Genomic DNA, 27,233 nt, shown 5'->3' with positions numbered 1-27,233 from the left:
AAAGGTGTAGAAAACGTTAAAAGTGCTGAAAAAGGGGGGGGGGGTAAAAGTGCAGAAGAGGTCAATAGATGTTAAATGTGAAGGAAAGGGGGGAGAGCAAAGGCAAAACAGCAGAAAAGCAGTGTGAAAAGGGGTGAAAGAGCAGAAATGGGTATTAGCAGTAGAAAAGGGGATGAAAAGGAGTAAACGATCTTCTCACCTTTAATGAACAGCAAGTCTCTCTGGCATACTTCAGTAAGCGGGAATTGTCCAAGCTTCTTTCCGAACCAATGATTGCATCATTTCGATTACTGCGTTGTAGTTTAATCAATGAAGCATCTGAAATATAGATATTTCACTAGTAATAAATATATTAAATTCAATTTGGTTTTTATATTCCTTAAAAATCCCTTTAATAGATTGAACAATATGAGAAAATAAAGTCAACTTAACACATAAGGCACTCAAATAGATTAAATGAAGGAATATTGTTAAAAAATAACGCAGGTACATACAATATTGACATATTACATAGCTTTGTTATAAAGAAAAGACATCTCGTTATTTTGCAGTATTTTTCGCACTGAAAAAAATAAGAGGAATTTCAAACCGGAATTCATGCACACTTTCAAGTAAGTAATGGAAGTTGAAATAGAAAAAAAAAATATGATTTTCACAATTTTAATTTATTTACAAAGTAACTAAGTGTTCTAAAATTCCCCAACAACGTAATAATAATATTGGCAAACGAGTAAATGAGGTTGCACGAACAAAGGTATATGTTATGCCAAATTAGACTATGCAAAAATTAATCTTTTTCACTTACTTTCATTCGTGACATAAGAAATACATTATACTTTTCATTCCTCTTCACTTTAGTTTCTGTGCTTTCTACGTGATGGTAATCTCTAAATTACCCATCAATTATCGTACTTGCATGTCCTCATGGCAACACCTGAAACACAAAACAAACTACTACACCGATGGTTGAAGAAACAAGAAGAATTAACATAGATTTATGGTTCACACACCGTACACATTCCAATAAAACTAATCAACACAAGGTCATAAGAAAAAAAATCTTGTAGAAGGCACTAAAATCTGCAGAAATGCTTAATGAAGGCACTAAAATCTGCAAAAATGCTGAATGAAGGCACTAGAATCTGCAGAAATGCTGAATGAAGGCACTAGAATCTGCAGAAATGCTGAATGAAGGCACTAGAATCTGCAGAAATGCTGAATGAAGGCACTCAAATTTGTAGAAATGCTGAATGAAGGCACTCAAATTTGTAGAAATGCTGAATGAAGGCACTCAAATTTGTAGAAATGCTGAATGAAGGCACTCAAATTTGTAGAAATGCTGAATGAAGGCACTCAAATTTGTAGAAATGCTGAATGAAGGCACTCAAATTTGTAGAAATGCTGAATGAAGGCACTCAAATTTGTAGAAATGCTGAATGAAGGCACTCAAATTTGTAGAAATGCTGAATGAAGGCACTCAAATTTGTAGAAATGCTGAATGAAGGCACTCAAATTTGTAGAAATGCTGAATGAAGGCACTCAAATTTGTAGAAATGCTGAATGAAGGCACTCAAATTTGTAGAAATGCTTAAAGAAGGCACTCAAATTTGTAGAAATGCTTAATGAAGGCACTCAAATTTGTAAAAATGCTTAATGAAGCCACTAACATTTGTAAAAATGCTTAATGAAGGCACTAAAATTTGTAAAAATGATTGAAGGCCCTAAAATTTGTAAAAATGCTTAAAGAAGACACTAAAATTTGTAAAAATGCTTGAAGAAGGCACTAAAACTTGAAAAATGCTTGAAGAAGGCCCTAAAATTTGTAAAAATCCTTGAAGAAGGCACTAAAATTTGTAAAAATGCTTAAAGAAGACACTAAAATTTGTAAAAATGCTTAAAGAAGACACTAAAATTTGTAAAAATGCTTAAAGAAGACACTAATATTTGTGAAAATGCTTAAAGAAGACACTAAAATTTGTGAAAATGCTTAAAGAAGACACTAATATTTGTGAAAATGCTTAATGAAGACACTAAAATTTGTAAAAATGCTTGAAGAAGACTCTAAAACTAGTGAAAATGCTTCAAGAAGGCACTAAAATTTGTAGAAATGCTTAAAGAAGGCACTAAAATTTGTAGAAATGCTTGAAAAAGGCACTAAAATTTGAAGAAATGCTTGAAGGCGGCACTAAAATTTGTAGAAATGCTTGAAAAAGGCACTAAAATTTGTAGAAATGCTTGAAGAAGGCACTAAAATTTGTAGAAATGCTTGAAGAAGGCACTAAAATTTTCAAAAATGCTTAAAGAAGGCACTAATATTTGTAAAAATGCAAAACAAACGCACTAAACTTTGTTAAAAATGCATAAAGAAGGAACTAAAATTTGTAAAAATGCATAAAGAAGGCACACAAAATTTGTAAAAATGCTTAAAGAAGGCACTAAAATTTGTAAAAATGAGTAAAGAAAGCACTAAAATTTGTAAAAATGCTTAAAGAAGGCACTAAAATATGTAAAAAGTCTTGAAGGAGGCACTAAAATTTGTAGAAATAATTGAAGAAGGCACTAAAATTTGTAGAAATGCTTAAAGAATGCAATAAAATTTGTAGAGATGCTTGCAGAAGGCACTAAAATTTGTAAAAATGCATAAAGGCGGCACTAAAATTTGTAAAAATGACTAAAGAAGGCACTAAAATTTGTAGAAATGCTTCAAAAAGGCACTAAAATTTGTAAAAATGCATGAAGGCGGCACTAATATTTGTAAAAATGCATAAAGAAGACACTAAAATTTGTAAAAATGCATAAAGAAGACACTAAAATTTGTAAAAATGCATAAAGAAGGCACTAAAATTTGTAAAAATTCTTAATGAAGGCACTAAAATTTGTAAAAATTCTTAATGAAGGCACTAAAATTTGTAAAAATGCTTGAAGGTGGCACTAAAATTTGTAAAAATGCTTGAAGAAGGCACTAAAATTTGTAAAAATGCATAAAGAAGGCACTAAAATTTGTAGAAATGCGAAAACAAGGCACTAAAATTTGTAAAAATGCTTAAAGGAGGCACTAAAATTTGTATAAAATGCTTAAAGAAGGCACTAAAATTTGTAGAAATGCTTAAAGAAGTCACTAAAATTTGTAGAAATGCTTAAAAAAGGCACTAAAATTTAAAGAAATGCTTGAAGAAGGCACTAAAATTTTAGGAAATGCTTGAAGAAGGCACTAAAATTTTAGGAAATGCTTGAAAAAGGCAATAAAATTTGAAGGAATGCTTAAAGAAGGAACTAAAATTTGTAGATGTGCTTGAAGAAGGCACTAAAATTAGTAAAAATGCTTAAAGAAGGCAATAATATTAGTAAAAATGCATAAAGAAGGCACTAATATTTGTAAAAATGCATAAAGGCAGCACTAAAATTTGTAGAAATGCTTGAAGGCGGCACTAAGATTTATAGAAATGCTTAATGAAGGCACTAAAATATGTAAAAATGCATAAATAGGCATTAAAATTTGTAAAAATGCTTGAAGAGGGCACTAAAATTTGTAAAAATGCTTAAAGAAGGCAGTAAAATTTGTAAAAAGGCGTAAAGGCGGCAATAAAATTTGTAAAAATGCTTGAAAAAGGCACTAAAATTTGTAAAAATGATTAAAGTAGGCCCTAAAATTTGTAAAAATGCGTAATGAAGGCAATGAAATCTGTAAAAATGCATAAAGTAGGAACTAAAATATATAAAAATGCTTGAAGGAGGCACTAGAATTTGTAAAAATGCATAAAGGCGGCACTAAAATTTATAAAAATGCATAAAGAATGCACTAAAATTGTAGAAATGCATAAAGAAGGCACTAAAATTTGTAAAAATGCTTGAGGAAGGCTCTAAAATTTGGAAAAATGCTTAAAGAAGGCACTAAAATTTGTAGAAATGCTTGAAGAAGGCACTGAAATTTGTAGAAATGGATAAGGGCGGTACTAAAATTTGTAGAAATGCATAATGGCGGCACTAAAATTTGTAGAAATGCATAAAGGCAGCACTAAAATTTGTAGAAATTCATAAGGGCGGCACTAAAATTTGTAAAAATTCTTAAAGAAGGCACTAAAATTTGTAAAAATGCATAAAGGCGGCACAAAAATTTGTAAAAATGCTTGAAGAAGGCATGAGAATTTGTATAAATGCATAAAGAAGGCACTAATATTTGTAAAAATGCTTGAAGAAAGCACTAAAATTTGTAAAAATGCTTGAAGAAAGCAATAAAATTTGTAAAAATGCGTAAAAACAGCAAAATAATTTGTAAAAATGCATAAAGGCGGCACTAAAATTTGTAAAAATGCTTGAAGAATGCACTAAAATTTGTAAAAATGCATAAAAAAGGCACTAAAATTTGTAGAAATGCTTGAAGGCGGCACTAAAATTTGTAAAAATGCATAAAGAAGAAACTAAAATTTGTAGAAATGCTTGAAGGCGGCACTAAAATTTGTAAAAATGCATAAAGACGACACTAAAATTTGTAAAAATGCTCTAAGAAATCACTAAAATTCATAAAAATGCATAAAGAAGGCACTAAAATTTGTAGAAATGCATAAAGAAGACACTAAAATTTGTAAAAATGCTTGAAGAATGCACTAAAATTTGTAAACAGGCTTAATGAAGGCACTAAAATTTGTAAAAATTCTTAATGAAGGCATTAAAATTTGTAAAAATGCTTGAAGAAGACACTAAAATTTGTAGAAATGCTTGAAGAAGGCACTAAAATTTGTAGAAATGCGTAAACAAGGCACTAAAATTTGTAGAAATGCGTAAACAAGGCACTAAAATTTGTAGAAATGCGTAAACAAGGCACTAAAATTTGTAAAAATGCGTAAACAAGGCACTAAAATTTGTAAAAATGCGTAAACAAGGCACTAAAATTTGTAGAAAATGCTTAAAGGAGGCACTAAAATTTGTAGAAATGCTTCAAGAAGGCACTAAAATTTGTAGAAATGCTTAAAGAAGGCACTAAAATTTGTAGAAATGCTTAAAGAAGGCACTAAAATTTGTAGAAATGCTTAAAGAAGGCACTAAAATTTGTAAAAATGCTTAAAGAAGGCACTAAAATTTGTAAAAATGCTTAAAGGCTGCACTAAAATTTCTAAAAATGCTTAAAGGCGGCACTAAAATTTCTAAAAATGCTTAAAGGCGGCACTAAAATTTCTAAAAATGCTTAAAGAAGGCACTAAAATTTGTAAAAATGCTTAAAGAAGGCAATAAAATTTGTAAAAATGCTTAAAGAAGGCACTAAAATTTATAAAAATGCATGAAGGCGGCACTAAAATTTGTAAAAATGCATAAAGAAGACACTAAAATTTGTAAAAATGCATAAAGAAGACACTAAAATTTGTAGAAATGCTTTAATAAGGCACTAAAATTTGTAAAAATACATAAAGAAGGCACTAAAATTTGTAAGAATGCTTGAAGAAGAAACTAAAATTTGTAGAAAGGCTTGAAAAAGGCACTAAAAATTTGTAGAAATGCGTAAACAAGGCACTAAAATTTGTAGAAATGTGTAAACAAGGCACTAAATTTTGTAAAAATGCTTAAAGAGCACTAAAATTTGTAGAAATGCTTAAAGAAGGCACTAAAATTTGTAAAAATGCTTAAAGAAGGCACTAAAATTTGTAGAAATGCTTAAAGAAGGCACTAAAATTTGTAGAAATGCTTAAAGAAGGCACTAAAATTTGTAGAAATGCTTAAAGAAGGCACTAAAATTTGAAGAAATGCTTGAAGAAGGCACTAAAATTTTAGGAAATGCTTAAAGAAGGCACAAAAATTTTTAAAAATGCTTAAAGAAGGCAAAAAATTTTAAAAATGCTTAAAGAAGGCACTAAAATTTGTAAAAATGCATAAAGAAGGCACTAAAATTTGTAAAAGTGCATATAGAAGGCACTAAAATTTTAAAAATGCATAAAGGTGGCACTAAAATTTGTAAAAATGCATTAAGGTGGCACTAAAATTGTAAAAATGCTTAAAGAAGGCACTAAAATTTGTAAAAATGCGTAAAGAAGGCACTAAAATTTGTAAAAAATGAGTAAAGAAGGCACTAAAATATTTAAAAATGCTTGTAAAGAAGGCACTAAAATTTTAAAAATGCTTGAAAGAGGCACTAAAATTTGTAAAAATGCTTAAAAAAGGCACTAAAATTTGTAAAAATGCTTGAAGGCGGAACTAAAATTTGTAGAAATGCTTGAAGAAGGCACTAAAATTTGTAAAAATGCATAAAGGCGGCACTAAAATTTGTAAAAATGCTTAAAGAAGGCACTAAAATTTGTAGAAATGCTTGAAGATGGCACTAAAATTTGTAAAAATGTATAAAGGCGCCACAAAAATTTGTAAAAATGCTTAAAGGCGGCAATAAAATTTGTATAAATGCGTAAAGAAGGCTCTAAAATTGGTAAAAATGCATAAAAAAAGGCACTAAAATTTGTAGAAATGCTTGAAGAAGGCACTAAAATTTGTAAAAATGCATAAAGAAGAAACTAAAATTTGTAGAAATGCTTGAAGGCGGCACTAAAATTTGTAAAAATGCATAAAGACGACACTAAAATTTGTAAAAATGCTTAAGAAATCACTAAAATTCATAAAAATGCGTAAAGAAGGCACTAAAATTTGTAGAAATGCATAAAGAAGACACTAAAATTTGTAAAAATGCTTGAAGAATGCACTAAAATTTGTAAGAAGGCTTAATGAAGGCACTAAAATTTGTAAAAATTCTTAATGAAGGAATTAAAATTTGTAAAAATGCTTGAAGACGACACTAAAATTTGTAGAAATGCTTGAAGAAGGCACTAGAATTTGTAGAAATGCGTAAACAAGGCACTAAAATTTGTAGAAATGCGTAAACAAGGCACTAAAATTTGTAGAAATGCTTAAAGAAGGCACTAAAATTTGTAGAAATGCTTAAAGAAGGCACTAAAATTTGTAGAAATGCTTAAAGAAGGCACTAAAATTTGAAGAAATGCTTGAAGAAGGCACTAAAATTTTAGGAAATGCTTGAAAAAGGCACTAAAATTTGAAGGAATGCTTAAAGAAGGAACTAAAATTTGTAGATGTGCTTGAAGAAGGCACTAAAATTAGTAAAAATGCTTAAAGAAGGCACTAATATTAGTAAAAATGCATAAAGAAGGCACTAATATTTGTAAAAATGCATATAGAAGGCACTAAAATGTTTAAAAATGCATAAAAAAAGGCACTAAAATTTGTAAAAATGCATAAAGAAGGCTCTAAAATTTGTAAAAATGCTTATAGAAGGCACTAAAATTTGTAAAAATGCGTAAAGAAGGCACTAAAATTTGTAAAAATGAATATAGAAGGCACTAAAATGTTTAAAAATGCATAAAGAAGGCACTAAAGTTTGTAAAAATGCATAAAGAAGGCACTAAAATATTTAAAAATGCTTGAAGGAGGCAATAAAATTTTGAAAAATGCTTAAAGAAGGCACTAAAATTCGTAAAAATACTTAAAGAAGGCACTAAAATTTGTAAAAATGCGTAAAAAAGGCTCTAAAATTTGTAAAAATGCATAAAGAAGGCACTGAAATTTGTAAAAGTGCTTAAAGAAGGCACTAAAATTTGTAAAAATGCTTAAAAAAGGAAATAAATTTTGTAAAAATGCAAAAAGAAGGCACTAAATTTGTAAAAAAGCTTTATGAAGGCACTAAAATTTGTAGAAATGCAAAAAGAAGACAATAAAATTTGTAAAAATGCTTGAAGAAGGCACTAAATTTTGTAAAAATGCATAAAGGCAGCACTAAAATTTGTAGAAATGCTTGAAGAAGGCACTAAAATTTATAGAAATGCTTAATGAAGGCACTAAAATTTGTAAAAATTCATAAATAGGCATTAAAATTTGTAAAAATGCTTGAAGAGGGCACTAAAATTTGTAAAAATGCTTAAAGAAGGCAGTAAAATTTGTAAAAATGCGTGAAGTAGGCCCTAAAATTTGAAAAAATGCGTAATGAAGGCAATGAAATCTGTAAAAATGCATAAAGTAGGAACTAAAATATATAAAAATGCTTGAAGGAGGCACTAGAATTTGTAAAAATGCATAAAGGCGGCACTAAAATTTGTAAAAATGCATAAAGAAGGTACTAAAATTGTAGAAATGCATAAAGAAGGCACTAAAATTTGTAGAAATGCATAAGGGCGGCACTAAAATTTGTAAAAATGCTTAAAGAAGGCACTAAATTTTGTAAAAATGCATAAAGGCGGCACTAAAATTTGTAAAAATGCTTGAAGGCGGCACGAGAATTTGTAAAAATGCATAAAGAAGGCACTAAAATTTGTAAAAATGCTTTGAGAAAGCACTAAAATTTGTAAAAATGCTTGAAGAAAGCACTAAAATTTGTAAAAATGCTTGAAGAAAGCACTAAAATTTGTAAAAATGCTTGAAGAAGGCACGAGAATTTGTAAAAATGCATAAAGGCAGCATTAATATTTGTAAAAATGCTTGAAGAATGCACTAAAATTTGTAAAAATGCATAAAAAGGGCACTAAAATTTGTAGAAATGCTTGAAGAAGGCACTAAAATTTGTAGAAATGCTTGAAGAAGGCACTAAAATTTATAGAAATGCTTAATGAAGGCACTAAAATTTGTAAAAATTCATAAATAGGCATTAAAATTTGTAAAAATGCTTGAAGAGGGCACTAAAATTTGTAAAAATGCTTAAAGAAGGTAGTAAAATTTGTAAAAATGCGTGAAGTAGGCCCAAAAATTTGTAAAAATGCGTAATTGCGTAATGAAGGCAATGAAATCTGTAAAAATGCATAAAGTAGGAACTAAAATATATAAAAATGCTTGAAGGAGGCACTAAAATTTGTAGAAATGCATAAAGGCGGCACTAAAATTTGTAGAAATGCATAAGGGCGGCACTAAAATTTGTAAAAATGCTTAAAGAAGGCACTAAAATTTGTAAAAATGCATAAAGGCGGCACTAAAATTTGTAAAAATGCTTGAAGAAGGCACGAAAATTTGTAAAAATGCATAAAGAAGACACTAAAATTTGTAAAAATGCTTGAAGAAAGCACTAAAATTTGTAAAAATGCTTGAAGAAAGCACTAAAATTTGTAAAAATGCTTGAAGAAAGCACTAAAATTTGTAAAAATGCTTGAAGAAAGCACTAAAATTTGTAAAAATGCTTGAAGAAGGCACGAGAATTTGTAAAAAAGCATAAAGGCAGCACTAAAATTTGTAAAAATGCTTGAAGAATGCACTAAAATTTGTAAAAATGCTTGAAGAATGCACTAAAATTTGTAAAAATGCTTAAAAAGGGCACTAAAATTTGTAAAAATGCATAAAGAAGAAACTAAAATTTGTAGAAATGCTTGAAGGCGGCACTAAAATTTGTAAAAATGCATAAAGACGACACTAAAATTTGTAAAAATGCTCTAAGAAATCACTAAAATTCATAAAAATACATAAAAAAGGCACTAAAATTTGTAGAAATGCATAAAGAAGACACTAAAATTTGTAAAAATGCTTGAAGAATGCACTAAAATTTGTAAAAAGGCTTAATGAAGGCACTAAAATTTGTAAAAAATTTTAATGAAGGCATTAAAATTTGTAAAAATGCTTGAAGAAGACACTAAAATTTGTAGAAATGCTTGTAGAAGGCACTAAAATTTGTAGAAATGCTTGACGAAGGCACTAAAATTTGTAGAAATGCGTAAACAAGGCACTAAAATTTGTAAAAATGCTTAAAGGAGGCACTAAAATTTGTAGAAATGCTTCAAGAAGGCACTAAAATTTGTAGAAATGCTTCAAGAAGGCACTAAAATTTGTAGAAATGCTTAAAGAAGGCACTAAAATTTGTAGAAATGCTTAAAGAAGGCACTAAAATTTGTAGAAATGCTTAAAGAAGGCACTAAAATTTGTAGAAATGCTTAAAGAAGCCACTAAAATTTGTAAAAATGCTTAAAGAAGAAACTAAAATTTGTAAAAATGCTTAAAGAAGGCACTAAAATTTGTAGAAATGCTTAAAGAAGGCACTAAAATTTGTAAAAATGCCTAAAGAAGCCACTAAAATTTCTAAAAATGCTTAAAGAAGGCACTAAAAATTCTAAAAATGCTTAAAGAAGGCACTAAAATTTGTAAAAATGCTTAAAGAAGGCAATAAAATTTGTAAAAATGCTTAAAGAAGTCAATAAAATTTGTAAAAAAGCATAAAGAAGACACTAAAATTTGTAAAAATGCATAAAGAAGACACTAAAATTTGTAGGAATGCTTGAAGAAGGCACTAAAATTTGTAAAAAGGCTTAATGAAGGCACTAAAATTTGTAAAAATTCTTAATGAAGGCACTAAAATTTGTAAAAATGCTTTAATAAGGCACTAAAATTTGTAAAAATGCATAAAGAAGGCACTAAAATTTGTAAAAATGCTTGAAAAAGACACTAAAATTTGTAGAAATGCTTAAAGAAGGCACTAAAATTTGTAAAAATGCATAAAGAAGGCACTAAAATTTGTAGAAATGCTTAATGAAGGCACTAAAATTTGTAAAAAGGCTTAATGAAGGCACTAAAATTTGTAGAAATGCTTAATGAAGGCACTAAAATTTGTAAAAATGCTTTAATAAGGCACTAAAATTTGTAAAAATGCGTAAACAAGGCACTAAAATTTGTAGAAATGCGTAAACAAGGCACTAAATTTTGTAAAAATGCTTAAAGGAGCCACTAAAATTTGTAGAAATGCTTAAAAAAGGCACTAAAATTTGTAGAAATGCTTAAAGAAGGCACTAAAATTTGTAGAAATGCTTAAAGAAGGCACTAAAATTTGTAGAAATGCTTAAAGAAGGAACTAAAATTTGAAGAAATGCTTGAAGATGGCACTAAAATTTTAGGAAATGCTTGAAGGAGGCACTAAAATTTGTAAAAATGCATAACTAAGGCACTAAAATTTGTAAAAATGCGTTAAGAAGGCACTAAAATTTGTAAAAATGCATAAGGGCGGCACTAAAATTTGTAGAAATGCATAAGGGCGGCACTAAAATTTTTAAAAATGCTTAAAGAAGGCACTAAATTCGTAGAAATGCTTAAAGAAGGCACTACAATTTGTAGAAATGCTTGAAGAAGGCACTAAAATTTTAAAAAATGCATAAAGGCGGCACTAAAATTAGTAAAAATGCTTAAAGAAGGCACTAAAATTTGTAGAAATGCTTGAAGATGGCACTAAAATTTGTAAAAATGTATAAAGGCGCTACTAAAATTTGTAAAAATACTTGAAGAAGGCACTAAAATTTGTAAAAATGCGTAAAGAAGGCTCTAAAATTTGTAAAAATGCATACAGAAGGCACTAAAATTTGTAAAAATGCTTAAAGAAGGCACTAAAATATGTAAAAATGCTTTACGAAGGCAATATAATTTGTAGAAATGCTTGAAGAAGGCACTAAAATTTGTAAAAATGCTTGAAGAAGGCACTAAAATTTGTAAAAATACTTGAAGAAGCCACTAAAATTTGTAAAAATGCTTGAAGGCGGCACTAAAATTTGTAAAAATGCATGAAGAAGGCACTAAAATTTGTAAAATTGCATAAAGAAGACACTAAAATTTGCAAAAATGCATAAAGAAGACACTAAAATTTGCAAAAATGCATAAAGAAGACACTAAAATTTGTAGAAATGCTTGAAGGCGGCACTAAAATTTTAAGAAATGCTTGAAGAATGCACTAAAATTTTAAGAAATGCTTGAAGAATGCACTAAAATTGTTAAGAAGGCTTAAAGAAGGCACTAAAATTTGTAGAAATGCTTGAAGGCTCTAAAATTTGTAAAAATGCATTAAGACGACACTAAAATTTGTAAAAATGCTTGAAGAAGGACCTAAAATTTGTAAAAATGCATAAAGAAGGCACTAAAATTTGTAGAAATGCTTGAAGAAGGCACTAAAATTTGTAAAAATGCATGAAGAAGGCACTAAAATTTGTAAAAATGAATAAAGAAGACACTAAAATTTGTAAAAATGCATAAAGAAGACACTAAAATTTGTAGAAATGCTTGAAGGCGGCACTAAAATTTGTATAAAGACTTAATGATGGCACTAAAATTTGTAAAAATTCTTAATGAAGGCACTAAAATTTGTAAAAATGCTTGAAGAAGGCACTAAAATTTGTAAAAATGCATAAAAAGGCACTAAAATTCGTAGAAATGCTTGAAGAAGGCACTAAAACTTGTAAAAATGCATGAAGAAGGCACTAAAATTTGTAAAAATGCATAAAGAAGACACTAAACTTTGTAAAAATGCATAAAGAAGACACTAAAATTTGTAGAAATGTATAAGGGCGGCACTAAAATTTGTAGAAATGCATAAGGGCAGCAATAAAATTTGTAGAAATGCATAAGGGGGGCATTAAAATTTGTAAAAATGCTTAAAGAAGGCACTAAAATTTGTAAAAATGCTTAAAGAAGGCACTAAAATTTGTAAAAATGCATAAAGAACGCACTAAAATTTGTAAAAATGCATAAAGGCGGCACTAAAATTTGTAAAAATGCCTCAAGAAGGCACTAAAATTTGTAAAAATGCGTAAAGAATGCAATGAAATTTGTAAAAATGCTTGAAGAAGGCAATAAAATTTGTAAAAATGCATAAAGGCACTAAAATTTGTAGAAATGCTTTGAGAAGGCACTAAAATTTGTAAAAATGCATGAAGAAGGCACTAAAATTTGTAAAAATGCATAAAGACGACACTGAAATTTGTAAAAATGCATAAAAAAGACACTAAAATTTGTAGAAATGCTTGAAGGCGGCACTAAAATTTGTAGAAATGCTTAAAGAAGGCGATGAAATTTGTAAAAATGCATAAAGAAAGCACTAAAATTTGTAAAAATGCTTGAAGAAGGCACTAAAATTTGTAAAAATGCGTAAAGAATGCACTAAAATTTGTAAAAATGCATAAAGAAGAAACTAAAATTTGTAGAAATGCTTGAAGGCGGCAATAAAATTTGTAAAAATGCTTGAAGAAGGCACTAAAATTTGTAAAAATGCATAAAGAAGGCACTAAAATTTGTGAAAAAGCATAAAGAAGGAACTAAAATTTGTGAAAAAGCATAAAGAAGGAACTAAAATTTGTAAAAATGCTTGAAGAATGCACTAAAATTTGTAAAAATGCATAAAGAAGGCACTAAAATTTGTAAAAATGATTGAAGAAGGCACTAAAATTTGTAAAATTGCATAAAAAACACTAAAATTTGTTGAAATAATTGAAAAAGGCACTAGAATTTGTAAAAATGCATAAAGAAGGCACTAAAATTTGTAAAAATGCTTGAAGAAGGCACTAAAATTTGTAAAAATGCTTGAAGAAGGCACTAAAATTTGTAAAAATGCATAAAGAAGGCACTAATATTTGTAGAAATAATTGAAGAAGCCACTAAAATTTGTAAAAATGCTTAAAGAAGCCACTAAAATTTGTAAAAATGCTTAAAGAAGGCACTAGAATTTGTAGAAATGCTTAAAGAAGCCACTAAAATTTCTAAAAATGCTTAAAGGCGGCACTAAAAATTCTAAAAATGCTTAAAGAAGGCACTAAAATTTGTAAAAATGCTTAAAGAAGGCAATAAAATTTGTAAAAATGCTTAAAGAAGGCAATAAAATTTGTAAAAAAGCATAAAGAAGACACTAAAATTTGTAAAAATGCATAAAGAAGACACTAAAATTTGTAGGAATGCTTGAAGAAGGCACTAAAATTTGTAAAAAGGCTTAATAAAGGCACTAAAATTTGTAAAAATTCTTAATGAAGGCACTAAAATTTGTAAAAATGCTTTAATAAGGCACTAAAATTTGTAAAAATGCATAAAGAAGGCACTAAAATTTGTAAAAATGCTTGAAGAAGACACTAAAATTTGTAGAAATGCTTAAAGAAGGCACTAAAATTTGTAGAAATGCTTAAAGAAGGAACTAAAATTTGAAGAAATGCTTGAAGATGGCACTAAAATTTTAGGAAATGCTTAAAGAAGGCACTAAAATTTGTAAAAATGCATAAAGAAGGCACTAAAATTTGTAGAAATGCTTAATGAAGGCACTAAAATTTGTAAAAAGGCTTAATAAAGGCACTAAAATTTGTAGAAATGCTTAATGAAGGCACTAAAATTTGTAAAAATGCTTTAATAAGGCACTAAAATTTGTAAAAATGCGTAAACAAGGCACTAAAATTTGTAGAAATGCGTAAACAAGGCACTAAATTTTGTAAAAATGCTTAAAGGAGCCACTAAAATTTGTAGTAATGCTTAAAGAAGGCACTAAAATTTGTAGTAATGCTTAAAGAAGGCACTAAAATTTGTAGAAATGCTTAAAGAAGGCACTAAAATTTGTAGAAATGCTTAAAGAAGGAACTAAAATTTGAAGAAATGCTTGAAGATGGCACTAAAATTTTAGGAAATGCTTGAAGAAGGCACTAAAATTTGTAAAAAGGCTTAAAAAAAGCACTAACATTTTTAAAAATGCATAACTAAGGCACTAAAATTTGTAAAAATGCGTTAAGAAGGCACTAAAATTTGTAAAAATGCATAAGGGCGGCACTAAAATTTGTAGAAATGCATAAGGGCGGCACTAAAATTTGTAAAAATGCTTAAAGAAGGCACTAAAATTTGTAAAAATGCATAACTAAGGCACTAAAATTTGTAAAAATGCATTAAGAAGGCACTAAAATTTGTAAAAATGCGTAAAGAAGGCACTAAAATTTGTAAAAATGCGTAAAGAAGGCACTAAAATTTGTAAAAATGCGTAAAGAAGGCACTAAAATTTGTAAAAATGCGTAAAAAAGGCACTAAAATTTGTAAAAATGCTTAAAGAAGGCACTAAAATATGTAAAAATGCTTGAAGGAGGCACTAAAATTTGTAGGAATGCTTAAAGAAGGGACTAAAATTCATGGAAATGCTTGAAGAAGGCAAAACAATTTGTAAAAATGCATAAAGGCGGCACTAAAATATGTAAAAATGTTTGAAGAAGGCACTAAAATTCAAAGAAATGCTTGAAGAAGGCACTAAAATTTGAAGAAATGCTTGAAGAAGGCACTAAAATTTGTAAAAATGCATAAAGAAGGAAGTAAAATTTGTAGAAATGCTTGAAGAAGGCACTAAAATTTGTAAAAATGCATGAAGACGACACTAAAATTTGTAAAAATGCACAAAGAACGCACTAATATTTGTAAAAATGCATAAAGAAGGCACTAAAATTTTCAAAAATGTATAAAGTCACTAAAATTTGTAAAAATGCATAAGGAAGGCACTAGAATTTGTTAAAAATGCTTAAAGGCGGCACTAAAATTTGTAAAAATGCGTAAAAGCAGCACTAAAATTTGTAAAAATGCGTAAAGAAGGCACTAAAATTTTTAAAAAATGCTCAAAGAAGGCACTAAAATTTGTAGAAATGCTTGAAGAAGCCACTAAAATTTGTAAAAATGCTTGAAGAAGCCACTAAAATTTGTAAAAATGCATAAAGAAGGCACTAAAATTTGTAGAAATGCTTGAAGGCGGCACTAAAATTTGTAAAAATGCATGAAGAAGGCACTAAAATTTGTAAAAATGCATAAAGAAGACACTAAAATTTGCAAAAATGCATAAAGAAGACACTAAAATTTGCAAAAATGCATAAAGAAGACACTAAAATTTGTAGAAATGCTTGAAGGCGGCACTAAAATTTTAAGAAATGCTTGAAGAATGCACTAAAATTTTAAGAAATGCTTGAAGAATGCACTAAAATTGTTAAGAAGGCTTAAAGAAGGCACTAAAATTTGTAGAAATGCTTGAAGGCTCTAAAATTTGTAAAAATGCATTAAGACGACACTAAAATTTGTAAAAATGCTTGAAGAAGGACCTCAAATTTGTAAAAATGCATAAAGAAGGCACTAAAATTTGTAGAAATGCTTGAAGAAGGCACTAAAATTTGTAAAAATGCATGAAGAAGGCACTAAAATTTGTAAAAATGCATAAAGAAGACACTAAAATTTGTAAAAATGCATAAAGAAGGCACTAAAATTTGTAGAAATGCTTGAAGAAGGCACTAAAATTTGTAAAAATGCATAAAAAGGCACTAAAATTCGTAGAAATGCTTGAAGAAGGCACTAAAATTTGTAAAAATGCATAAAGAAGACACTAAACTTTGTAAAAATGCATAAAGAAGACACTAAAATTTGTAGAAATGTATAAGGGCGGCACTAAAATTTGTAGAAATGCATAAGGGCAGCAATAAAATTTGTAGAAATGCATAAGGGGGGCATTAAAATTTGTAAAAATGCTTAAAGAAGGCACTAAAATTTGTAAAAATGCATAAAGAACGCACTAAAATTTGTAAAAATGCATAAAGGCGGCACTAAAATTTGTAAAAATGCCTCAAGAAGGCACTAAAATTTGTAAAAATGCGTAAAGAATGCAATGAAATTTGTAAAAATGCTTGAAGAAGGCAATAAAATTTGTAAAAATGCATAAAGGCACTAAAATTTTTAGAAATGCTTTGAGAAGGCACTAAAATTTGTAAAAATGCATGAAGAAGGTACTAAAATTTGTAAAAATGCATAAAGACGACACTGAAATTTGTAAAAATGCATAAAGAAGACACTAAAATTTGTAGAAATGCTTGAAGGCGGCACTAAAATTTGTAGAAATCCTTAAAGAAGGCAATGAAATTTGTAAAAATGCATAAAGAAAGCACTAAAATTTGTAAAAATGCTTGAAGAAGGCACTAAAATTTGTAAAAATGCGTAAAGAATGCACTAAAATTTGTAAAAATGCATAAAGAAGGCACTAAAATTTGTAGAAATAATTGAAGAAGGCACTAAAATTTGTAAAAATGCATAAATAAGGCACTAAAATTTGTAAAAATGCATAAAGAAGGCACTAAAATTTGTATAAATGCTTTTTTTCAAAGCCCTGAAATCTGTAAAAATGCTTTTTCAAAGCCCTGAAATCTGTAAAAAATGCTTTTTCAAAGCCCTGAAATCTGTAAAAATGCTTTTTCAAATCACTGAAATCTGTAAAAATTCTTTTTCAAAGCACTGAAATCTGTGAAATGCTTTTTCGAAGCACTGGAATCTTTAGGAATGCTTTTTCAAAGCACTGAAATCTTTAAAAATGCTTTTTCAAAGCACTGAAATCTTTAAAAATGCTTTTTCAAAGCACTGAAATCTGTAAAAGTGCCTTTTGATAGCACTGAAATCTGTAAAAATGCTTTTTCAAAGCACTGAAATCTGTAAAAATGCTTTTTCAAAGCACTGAAATCTGTAAAAATGCTTTTTCAAAGCACTGAAATCTGTAAAAATGCTTTTTCAAAGCACTGAAATCTGTAAAAATGCTTTTTCAAAGCACTGAAATCTGTAAAAAATGATTTTTCAAAGCACTGAAATCTGTAAAAATGCTTTTTCAAAGCACTGAAATCTGTAAAAATGCATAAGGGCAGCAATAAAATTTGTAGAAATGCTTAAGGGTGGCATTAAAATTTGTAAAAATGCTTAAAGAAGGCACTAAAATTTGTAAAAATGCATAAAGAACGCACTAAAATTTGTAAAAATGCATAAAGGCGGCATTAAAATTGGTAAAAATGCCTCAAGAAGGCACTAAAATTTGTAAAAATGCGTAAAGAATGCAATGAAATTTGTAAAAATGCTTGAAGAAGGCAATAAAATTTGTAAAAATGCATAAAGGCACTAAAATTTGTAGAAATGCTTGGAGAAGGCACTAAAATTTGTAAAAATGCATGAAGAAGGCACTAAAATTTGTATAAATGCATAAAGACGACACTGAAATTTGTAAAAATGCATAAAGAAGACAATAAAATTTGTAGAAATGCTTGAAGGCGGCACTAAAATTTGTAGAAATGCTTAAAGAAGGCAATGAAATTTGTAAAAATGCATAAAGAAAGCACTAAAATTTGTAAAAATGCTTGAAGAAGGCACTAAAATTTGTAAAAATGCGTAAAGAATGCACTAAAATTTGTAAAAATGCATAAAGAAGGCACTAAAATTTGTAGAAATAATTGAAGAAGGCACTAAAATTTGTAAAAATGCATAAAGAAGAAACTAAAATTTGTAGAAATGCTTGAAGGCGGCACTAAAATTTGTAAAAATGCTTGAAGAAGGCACTAAAATTTTTAAAAATGCATAAAGAAGGCACTAAAATTTGTAAAAAAGCATAAAGAAGGAACTAAAATTTGTAAAAATGCTTGAAGAATGCACTAAAATTTGTAAAAATGCATAAAGAAGGCACTAAAATTTGTAAAAATTATTGAAGAATGCACTAGAATTTGTAAAATTGCATAAAAAAAGGCACTAAAATGTTGAAATAATTGAAAAAGGCACTAGAATTTGTAAAAATGCATAAAGAAGGCACTAAAATTTGTAAAAATGCTTGAAGAAGGCACTAAAATTTGTAAAATTGCTTGAAGAAGGCACTAACATTTGTAAAAATGCATAAAGGCGGCACTAGAATTTGTAAAAATGCATAAAGAAGGCACTAAAATTTGTAAAAATGTTTGAAGGCGGCACTAAAATTTGGAAAAAGGCATAAAGAAGGCACTAAAATTTGGAAAAAGGCGTAAAGAAGGGAATAAGATTTGTTAAAATGCATAAAGAAGGCACTAAAATTTGTAAAAATGCTTGAAGGCGGCACTAAAATTTGTAAAAATGCTTGAAGAATGCACTAAAATTTGTAAAAAAGCATAAAGAAGGCACTAAAATTTGTAGAAATAATATAAGAAGGCACTAAAATTTGTAAAAATGCATGAAGACGAAACTAAAATTTGTAAAAATGCTTGAAGAAAGCACTAAAATGTGTAAAAATGCATAAAGAAGGCACTAAAATTTGTGAAAAAGCATAAAATACGAACTAAAATTTGTAGAAATTCTTGAAGAAGGCACTAAAATTTGTAAAAATGCATAAAGACGACACTAAGATTTGTAAAAATGCTCGAAGAAGGCACTAAAATTTGTAAAAATGCATAAAGAAGGCACTAAAATTTGTAGAAATGCTTGAAGAAGGCACTAAAATTTGTAAAAATGCATGAAGAAGGCACTAAAATTTGTAAAAATGCATAAAGAAGACACTAAAATTTGTAATAATGCATAAAAAAGGCACTAAAATTTGTAAAAATGCATAGAGAAGACACTAAAATTTGTAAAAATGCTTAAAGAAGGCAAGGAAATTTGTAAAAATGCATATAGTAGGCACTACAATTTATAAAAATGCTTGAAGGAGGCACTAAAACTGTAATAATGCATAAAGACGGCACTAAAATTTGTAGAAATGACCGAAAAAGGCACTAAAATTTGTGAAAATGCTTAAAAAAGGCAATATAATTTGTAGAAATGCTTGTAGAAGGCACTAAAATTTGTAGAAATGCATAAGGGCGGGACTAAAATTTGTAGAAATGCATAAGGGCGGCACTAAAATTTGTAAAAATGCTTAAAGAAGGCCCTAAAATTTGTAAAAATGCATAAAGAAGGCTCTAAAATTTGTAGAAATGCTTGAAAAAGGCATTAAAATTTGTAAAAATGCATAAAGAAGGCACTAAAATTTGTAGAAATGCTTGAAGAAGCCACTCAATTTTGTAGAAATGCTTGAAGGAGGCACTAAAATTAGTAAAAATGCTTAATGAAGGCACTAAAATTTGTAAAAATTCTTAATGAAGGCACTAAAATTTGTAAAAATGCTTGAAGAAGGCACTAAAATTTGTAAAAATGCATAAAAAAGGCACTAAAATTCGTAGAAATGCTTGAAGAAGGCACTAAAATTTGTAAAAATGCATGAAGAAGGCACTAAAATTTGTAAAAATGCATAAAGACGACACTAAAATTTGTAAAAATGCATAAAGAAGACACTAAAATTTGTAGAAATGCTTGAAGGCGGCACTAAAATTTGTAGAAATGCTTAAAGAAGGCACTAAAATTTGTAAAAATGCATAAAGAAGACACTATAATTTGGAAAAATGCTTGAAGAAGGCACAAAAATTTGTAGAAATGCATAAGGACGGCACTAAAATTTGTAGAAATGCATAAGGGCAGCACTAAAATTTGTAGAAATGCATAAGGGTGGCATTAAAATTTGTAAAAATGCTTAAATAAGGCACTAAAATTTGTAAAAATGCATAAAGAACGCACTAAAATTTGTAAAAATGCATAAAGGCGGCACTAAAATTTGTAAAAAGGCCTCAAGAAGGCACTAAAATTTGTAAAAATACGTAAAGAATGCAATGAAATTTGTAAAAATGCATAAAGACGACACTGAAATTTGTAAAAATGCTTGAAGAAGGCAATAAAATTTGTAAAAATGCATAAAGAAGGCTCTAAAATTTGTAGAAATTTTTGAAGAAGGCACTAAAATTTGTAAAAATGCATGAAGAAGGCACTAAAATTTGTAAAAATGCATAAAGACGACACTAAAATTTGTAAAAATGCATAAAGAAGACACTAAAATTTGTAAAAATGCTTGAAGAAGGACCTAAAATTTGTAAAAATGCATAAAAAAGGCACTAAAATTTGTAAAAATGCTTGAAGGCGGCACTAAAATTTGTAAAAATGCTTGAAGAATGCACTAAAATTTGTAAAAATGCATAAAGAAGGCACTAAAATTTGTAGAAATAATTTAAGAAGGCACTAAAATTTGTAGAAATAATTGAAGAAGGCACTAAAATTTGTAAAAATGCATTAAGAAAACTAAAATTTGTAAAAATGCTTGAAGAAGGCACTAAAATTTGTAAAAATGCTTGAAGAAGGCACTAAAATTTGTAAAAATGCAAACAGAAGGCACTAAAATTTGTGAAAAAGCATAAAAAAGGAACTAAAATTTGTAGAAATTCTTGAAGAAGGCACTAAAATTTGTAAAAATACATAAAGACGACACTAAGATTTGTAAAAATGCTCGAAGAAGGCACTAAAATTTGTAAAAATGCATAAAGAAGGCACTAAAATTTGTAGAAATGCTTGAAGAAGGCACTAACATTTGTAAAAATGCATGAAGACGGCACTAAAATTTGTAAAAATGCATAAAGAAGACACTAAAAATTTGAAAAATGCATAAAAAAGGCACTAAGTTTTGTAAAAATGCATAAAAAAAGGCACTAAAATTTGTAAAAATGCATAAAGAAGACACTAAAATTTGTAAAAATGCTTAAAGAAGGCAAGGCAATTTGTAAAAATGCATAAAGTAGGCACTACAATTTATAAAAATGCTTGAAGGAGGCACTAAAATTTGTAAAAATGCATAAGGAAGGCACTAAAATTTGTATAAAGGCATAAAGAAGGCACTAAAACTGTAATAATGCATAAAGACGGCACTAAAATTTGTAGAAATGACTGAAAAAGGCACTAAAATTTGTGAAAATGCTTAAAGAAGGCAATATAATTTGTAAAAATGCTTGTAGAAGGCACTAAAATTTGTAGAAATGCATAAGGGCGGGACTAACATTTGTAGAAATGCATAAGGGCGGCACTAAAATTTGTAAAAATGCTTAAAGAAGGCCCTAAAATTTGTAAAAATGCATAAAGAAGGCACTAAAATTTGTAGAAATGCTTGAAGAAGGCACTAAAATTTGTAAAAATGCATAAAGAAGGCACTAAAATTTGTAGAAATGCTTGAAGAAGCCACTCAAATTTGTAAAAATGCATAAAGGCAGCACTAAAATTTGTAAAAATGCTTGAAGAATTCACTAAAATTTGTAAAAATGCATAAAGGCGGCACTAAAATTTGTAGAAATGCTTAAAGAAGGCACTAAAATTTGTAAAAATGCATAAAGGAGGAACTAAAATTTGTAGAAATGCTTGAAGAAGGCACTAAAATTTGTAAAAAGGCTTAAAGAAAGCACTAACATTTTTAAAAATGCTTAAAGAAGGCACTAAAATTTTTAAAAATGCTTAAAGAAGGCACTAAAATTTGTAAAAAGGCTTAATGAAGGCACTAAAATTTGTAAAAAGGCTTAATGAAGGCACTAAAATTTGTAAAAAGGCTTAATGAAGGCACTAAAATTTGTAAAAAGGCTTAAAGAAGGCACTAAAAATTGTAAAAATGTTTAAAAAAGGCACTAAAATTTGTAAAAATGCTTAAAAAGGCACTAAAATTTGTAAAAATGGTTAATTAAGCCACTAAATTTTTTAAAAATGCTTAAAGAAGGCACTAAAATTTGTAAAAATGCATAAAGGCGGCACTAAAATTTGTAAAAATGCATAAAGAAGGCATTAAAATTTGTAAAAATGCTTTTTTTCAAAGCCCTGAAATCTGTAAAAATGCTTTTTCAAAGCCCTGAAATCTGTAAAAAATGCTTTTTCAAAGCCCTGAAATCTGTAAAAATGCTTTTTCAAATCACTGAAATCTGTAAAAATTCTTTTTCAAAGCACTGAAATCTGTAAAATGCTTTTTCAAAGCACTGAAATCTTTAAGAATGCTTTTTCAAAGCACTGAAATCTTTAAGAATGCTTTTTCAAAGCACTGAAATCTTTAAAAATGCTTTTTCAAAGCACTGAAATCTGTAAAAGTGCCTTTTGATAGCACTGAAATCTGTAAAAATTCTTTTTCAAAGCACTGAAATCTGTAAAAATGCTTTTTCAAAGCACTGAAATATGTAAAAATGCTTTTTCAAAGCACTGAAATCTGTAAAAAATGCTTTTTCAAAGCACTGAAATCTGTAAAAATGCTTTTTCAAAGCCCTGAAATCTGTAAAAATGCTTTTTCAAAGCACTGAAATCTGTAAAAATGCTTTTTCAAAGCACTGAAATCTGTAAAAATGCTTTTTCAAAGCACTGAAATCTGTAAAAATGCTTTTTCAAAGCACTGAAATCTGTAAAAATGCTTTTTCAAAGCACTGAAATCTGTAAAAATGCTTTTTCAAAGCACTGAAATCTGTAAAAATGCTTTTTCAAAGCACTGAAATCTGTAAAAATGCCTTTTCAAAGCACTGAAATCTGTAAAAATGCCTTTTCAAAGCACTGAAATCTGTAAAAATTCTTTTTGAAAGCATTGATCTCTGTAAAAATTCTTTTTGAAAGCACTAAAATCAGTAAAAAATCTTTATGAAAGCACTGAAATCTAAAAATGCTTTTTGAAAGCACTGAAATCTGAAAAAATGCTTAATGAAAAAATTTCAAATCCGACAAATACCTCATGAAATCACTGAAATAAAAATACTTGATGAAAACAATAAAATCATTGGAAATACTTTATGGAAGCATTGAACTAAATTAACATTTTTGTTGAAGGCTCAATCGCAATATTGTAATTAGATTAAAAAAATGCGGTTATACAGATTTACAATATTTCAGGATCACTGTTTACTTTCTTCTAGAACTGCCAATTTTCTAAAGAGTTTTAGTTTCTTTTTTCCATATATTGAATAAAACTTAGTAAACAAACTTTGTAAAGTAAATAGTTTTCTGCATGGAAATAGGACAAAATAAAAACTTTATACGAGCGCATTCATGTGTCTCACACTTACCTAGACCGAGGTTCCTAGTTTCTTGCCTGATAAAGAAATCTTTAGAAATTGGGAATATTGACAAAGGCGAGAAGATATATTGATCACTACTGAACAAAGTCCGTGCTGAAGTGAATAACTTAGTTAATTTATCCTTTGTAGTGCATAATAAAAAATTCAGCATTGAAAGTATTGTTCCTCGACGCTGTGGCTGCATTATTGGTTTTCTTTGTAGCAATAACTATGCTTGCATGCTGTTAAAATAATCAAATAACTTATTCTCACCGCAGCACCTGAAAGATGAAAGCAAAAATAACATATTGCACTGGTAGTAGTATAATCATTACGTTGTAATTAGTTAAATGTAATAACTACGCAGTTTAAAAGTAATTCAAATTGATGATAATTAACTTACAGTACTTGTGAATTTGTGCAATGATTACTAGTCATTTTATTGATATGCAAAATTATCTTATTTGTTAAGGCCATGGTACTTTAGCAAGACTGAAATCTAACAATGCCTAATGAAAACACTGAAATCAGAAAAAAATGCCCAATGAGAGCACTGAAAACAGAAAAAAAATGCCCAATGAAAGCACTGAAAACAGAAAAAAATGCCCAATGAAAGCACTGAAAACAGAAAAAAATGCCCAATGAAAGCACTGAAAACAGAAAAAAATGCCCAATGAAAGCACTGAAAACAGAAAAAAATGCCCAATGAAAGCACTGAAAATCAAAAAAATGCCCAATGAAAGCACTGAAAACAAAAAAATGCCCAATGAAAGCAGTGAAAACAGAAAAAATGCCCAATGAAAGCACTGAAAACAGAACAAATGCCCAATGAAAGCACTGAAAACAGAAAAAATGCCCAATGAAAGCACTGAAAACAGAAAAAATGCCCAATGAAAGCACTGAAAACAGAAAAAATGCCCAATGAAAGCACTGAAAACAGAAAAAATGCCTAATGAAAGCACTGAAAACAGAAAAAATGCCTAATGAAAGTACTGAAAACAGAAAAAAATGCCCAATGAAAGCACTGAAAACAGAAAAAATGCCCAATGAAAGCACTGAAAACAGAAAAAATGCCCAATGAAAGCACTGAAAACAGAAAAAATGCCCAATGAAAGCACTGAAAACAGAAAAAATGCCTAATGAAAGCACTGAAAACAGAAAAAATGCCTAATGAAAGCACTGAAAACAGAAAAAATGCCTAATGAAAGCACTGAAAACAGAAAAAATGCCTAATGAAAGCACTGAAAACAGAAAAAATGCCTAATGAAAGCACTGAAAACAGAAAAAATGCCTAATGAAAGCACTGAAAACAGAAAAAAATGCCTAATGAAAGCACTGAAAACAGAAAAAAATGCCTAATGAAAGCACTGAAAACTGAAAAAATGCCTAATGAAAGCACTGAAAACAGAAAAAATGCCTAATGAAAGCACTGAAAACAGAAAAAATACCTAATGAAAGCACTGAAAACAGAAAAAATACCTAATGAAAGCACTGAAAACAGAAAAAAATGCCCAATGAAAGCACTGAAAACAGAAAAAAATGCCCAATGAAAGCACTGAAAACAGAAAAAATGCCTAATGAAAGCACTGAAAACAGAAAAAAATGCCTAATGAAAGCACTGAAAACAGAAAAAAAATGCTTTTTGAAAGCACTGAAATCTGTAAAAAATGCTTTATGCAAGCACTGGAATCTAAAAAAATGCTTTTTGCAAGCACTGAAATCGAAAAATTGCTTTTTGCAAGCACTGAAATCTAAAAAATGCTTTTTGAAAGCACTGAAATCTAAAAATTGCTTTTTGAAAGCACTGAAATCTAAAAAATGCTTTTTGAAAGCACTGAAATCTAAAAAAATGCTTTCTGAAAGCACTGAAATCTAAAAAAATGCTTTCTGAAAGCACTGAAATCTAAAAAATGCTTTTTGAAAGCACTGAAATCTAAAAAAATGCTTTTTGCAAGCACTGAAATCTAAAAAATGCTTTTTGCAAGCACTGAAATCTAAAAAATGCTTTTTGCAAGCACTGAAATCTAAAAAATGCTTTTTGAAAGCACTGAAATCTAAAAAATGCTTTCTGAAAGCACTGAAATCTAAAAAATGCTTTTTGCAAGCACTGAAATCTAAAAAAATGCTTTCCGAAAGCACTGAAATCTAAAAAATGCTTTCTGAAAGCACTGAAATCTAAAAAATGCTTTTTGAAAGTACTGAAATCTAAAAAAAATGCTTAATGAAAACATTTTAAATCCGACAAATAGGTCATGAAATCACTGAAATAAAAATACTTGATGAAAACATTAAAATCATTGGAAATACTTTATGGAAGCATTGAACTGAATTAACATTTTTGTTGAAGGCTCAATCGCAATATTGTAATTAGATTAAAAAAATGCGGTTATACAGATTTACAATATTTCAGAATCACAGTTTACTTTCTTCTAGAACTGCCAATTTTCTAAAGAGTTTTAGTTTCTCTTTTCATATACTGAATAAAACTTTGTAAACAAACTTTGTAAAGTAAATAGTTTTCTGCATGGAAGTAGGAAATATTAAAAAATTTACATACGAGTGCATTTATGTCTCACACTTACCTAGACCGAGGTTCCTAGTTTCTTGCCTGATAAAGAAATCTTTAGAAATTGGGAATATTGACAAAGGCGAGAAGATATATTGATCACTATTGAACAAAGTCCGAGCTGAAGTGAATAACTTGTTAATTTATCCTCTTGTAGTGCATAATACAAAATTCTGCATTGAAAGTATTGTTCCTCGACGCTGTGGCTGCAGTATTGGTTTTATTTTGTAGCAATAACTATGCTTGCATGTTGTTAGAATAATCAAATAACTTATTCTCACCGCAGCACCTGAAAGATGAAGACAAAATTAACATACTGCATTGGTAGTAGGATAATCATTACGTTGTAATTAGTTTTATGTAATAATTACGCAGTTTAAAAGTACTTGTGAATTTCTGCAATGATTACTAGTCACTTTATTGATATGCAAAATTATCTTCTTGTTGAGCCCACGGTATTTTAGCTGTATTTTAGAAAGATCAAAATCCAAAAAATGCTTAAAAGAAGTACCGAGATTTATCCCAATTCTTAAAGAAAGCACGTATACTTGTAAAAATACTTAATGAAAGCACTGAAATCAATAGGAAAGCTTGAAGAAAGCACTAAAATCACTAAGAATGCTTAATGGAAGCACTGAAATTAAGAAAAATGCTTAATGGAAGCAATGAAATCATAAAAAATGCTCAATGAAAGCACTGAAATCAGAAAAAATGCTTAATGAAAGCAATGAAAGCACTGTAATCAGAAAAAAAGGCTTAATGAAAGCACTGAAATCGGAAAGAAAGGCTTAATGAAAGCACTGAAATAAAAAAAGGCTTAATGAAAGCAATTAAATCAGAAAAAGGGCTTAATGAAAGCAATTAAATCAGAAAAAAGGCTTAATGAAAGCAATTAAATCAGAAAAAAGGCTTAATAAAAGCACTGAAATCAGAAAAAAAAGGCTTAATGAAAGCACTGAAATCAGAAAAAATGCTTAATGAAAGCACTGAAATCATAAAAAATGCTTAATGAAAGCACTGAAATCATAAGAAATGCTTAATGAAAGCACTGAAATCATAAAAAATGCTTAATGAAAGCACTGAAATCATAAAAAATGCTTAATGAAAGCACTGAAACAAAAAAACTGCTTAATGAAAGCACTGAAATCAGAAAAAAACCTTAATGAAAATATAGAAATCAGAAAAAATGCTTAATAAAAACATTGAAATCAGCAAGAAATGCATAATAAAACATTGAAATCAGATAAAAATGCTTATTAAAA

At 28.8% G+C, this 27,233-nt stretch overlaps 2 long non-coding RNA genes across 2 annotated transcripts in view; both read right to left on the bottom strand.

Moving 5' to 3' along the window:
* Nucleotides 1–23,651, bottom strand: part of LOC137621091 (uncharacterized) — a 33,354-nt gene extending 9,703 nt beyond the window's left edge. Inside the window, exons 1-3 of the long non-coding RNA XR_011040115.1 lie at nucleotides 23,415–23,651; nucleotides 806–934; nucleotides 200–318 (exon numbers count right to left, since the gene is read on the bottom strand). This is a non-coding gene — a long non-coding RNA (uncharacterized lncRNA). The remainder of the gene's footprint in view (nucleotides 1–199; nucleotides 319–805; nucleotides 935–23,414) is intronic.
* Nucleotides 23,652–25,991: 2,340 nt separating this feature from the next.
* The window catches only part of LOC137621089 (uncharacterized), a 41,828-nt gene continuing 40,586 nt past the window's right edge, over nucleotides 25,992–27,233 (bottom strand). Inside the window, exon 4 of the long non-coding RNA XR_011040113.1 lies at nucleotides 25,992–26,260. This is a non-coding gene — a long non-coding RNA (uncharacterized lncRNA). The remainder of the gene's footprint in view (nucleotides 26,261–27,233) is intronic.

Source organism: Palaemon carinicauda, chromosome 27 (genome assembly GCF_036898095.1).
Source record: "Palaemon carinicauda isolate YSFRI2023 chromosome 27, ASM3689809v2, whole genome shotgun sequence".
Classification (NCBI taxonomy): domain Eukaryota; kingdom Metazoa; phylum Arthropoda; class Malacostraca; order Decapoda; family Palaemonidae; genus Palaemon; species Palaemon carinicauda.
This window is presented reverse-complemented; position numbering and strand designations above follow the sequence as displayed.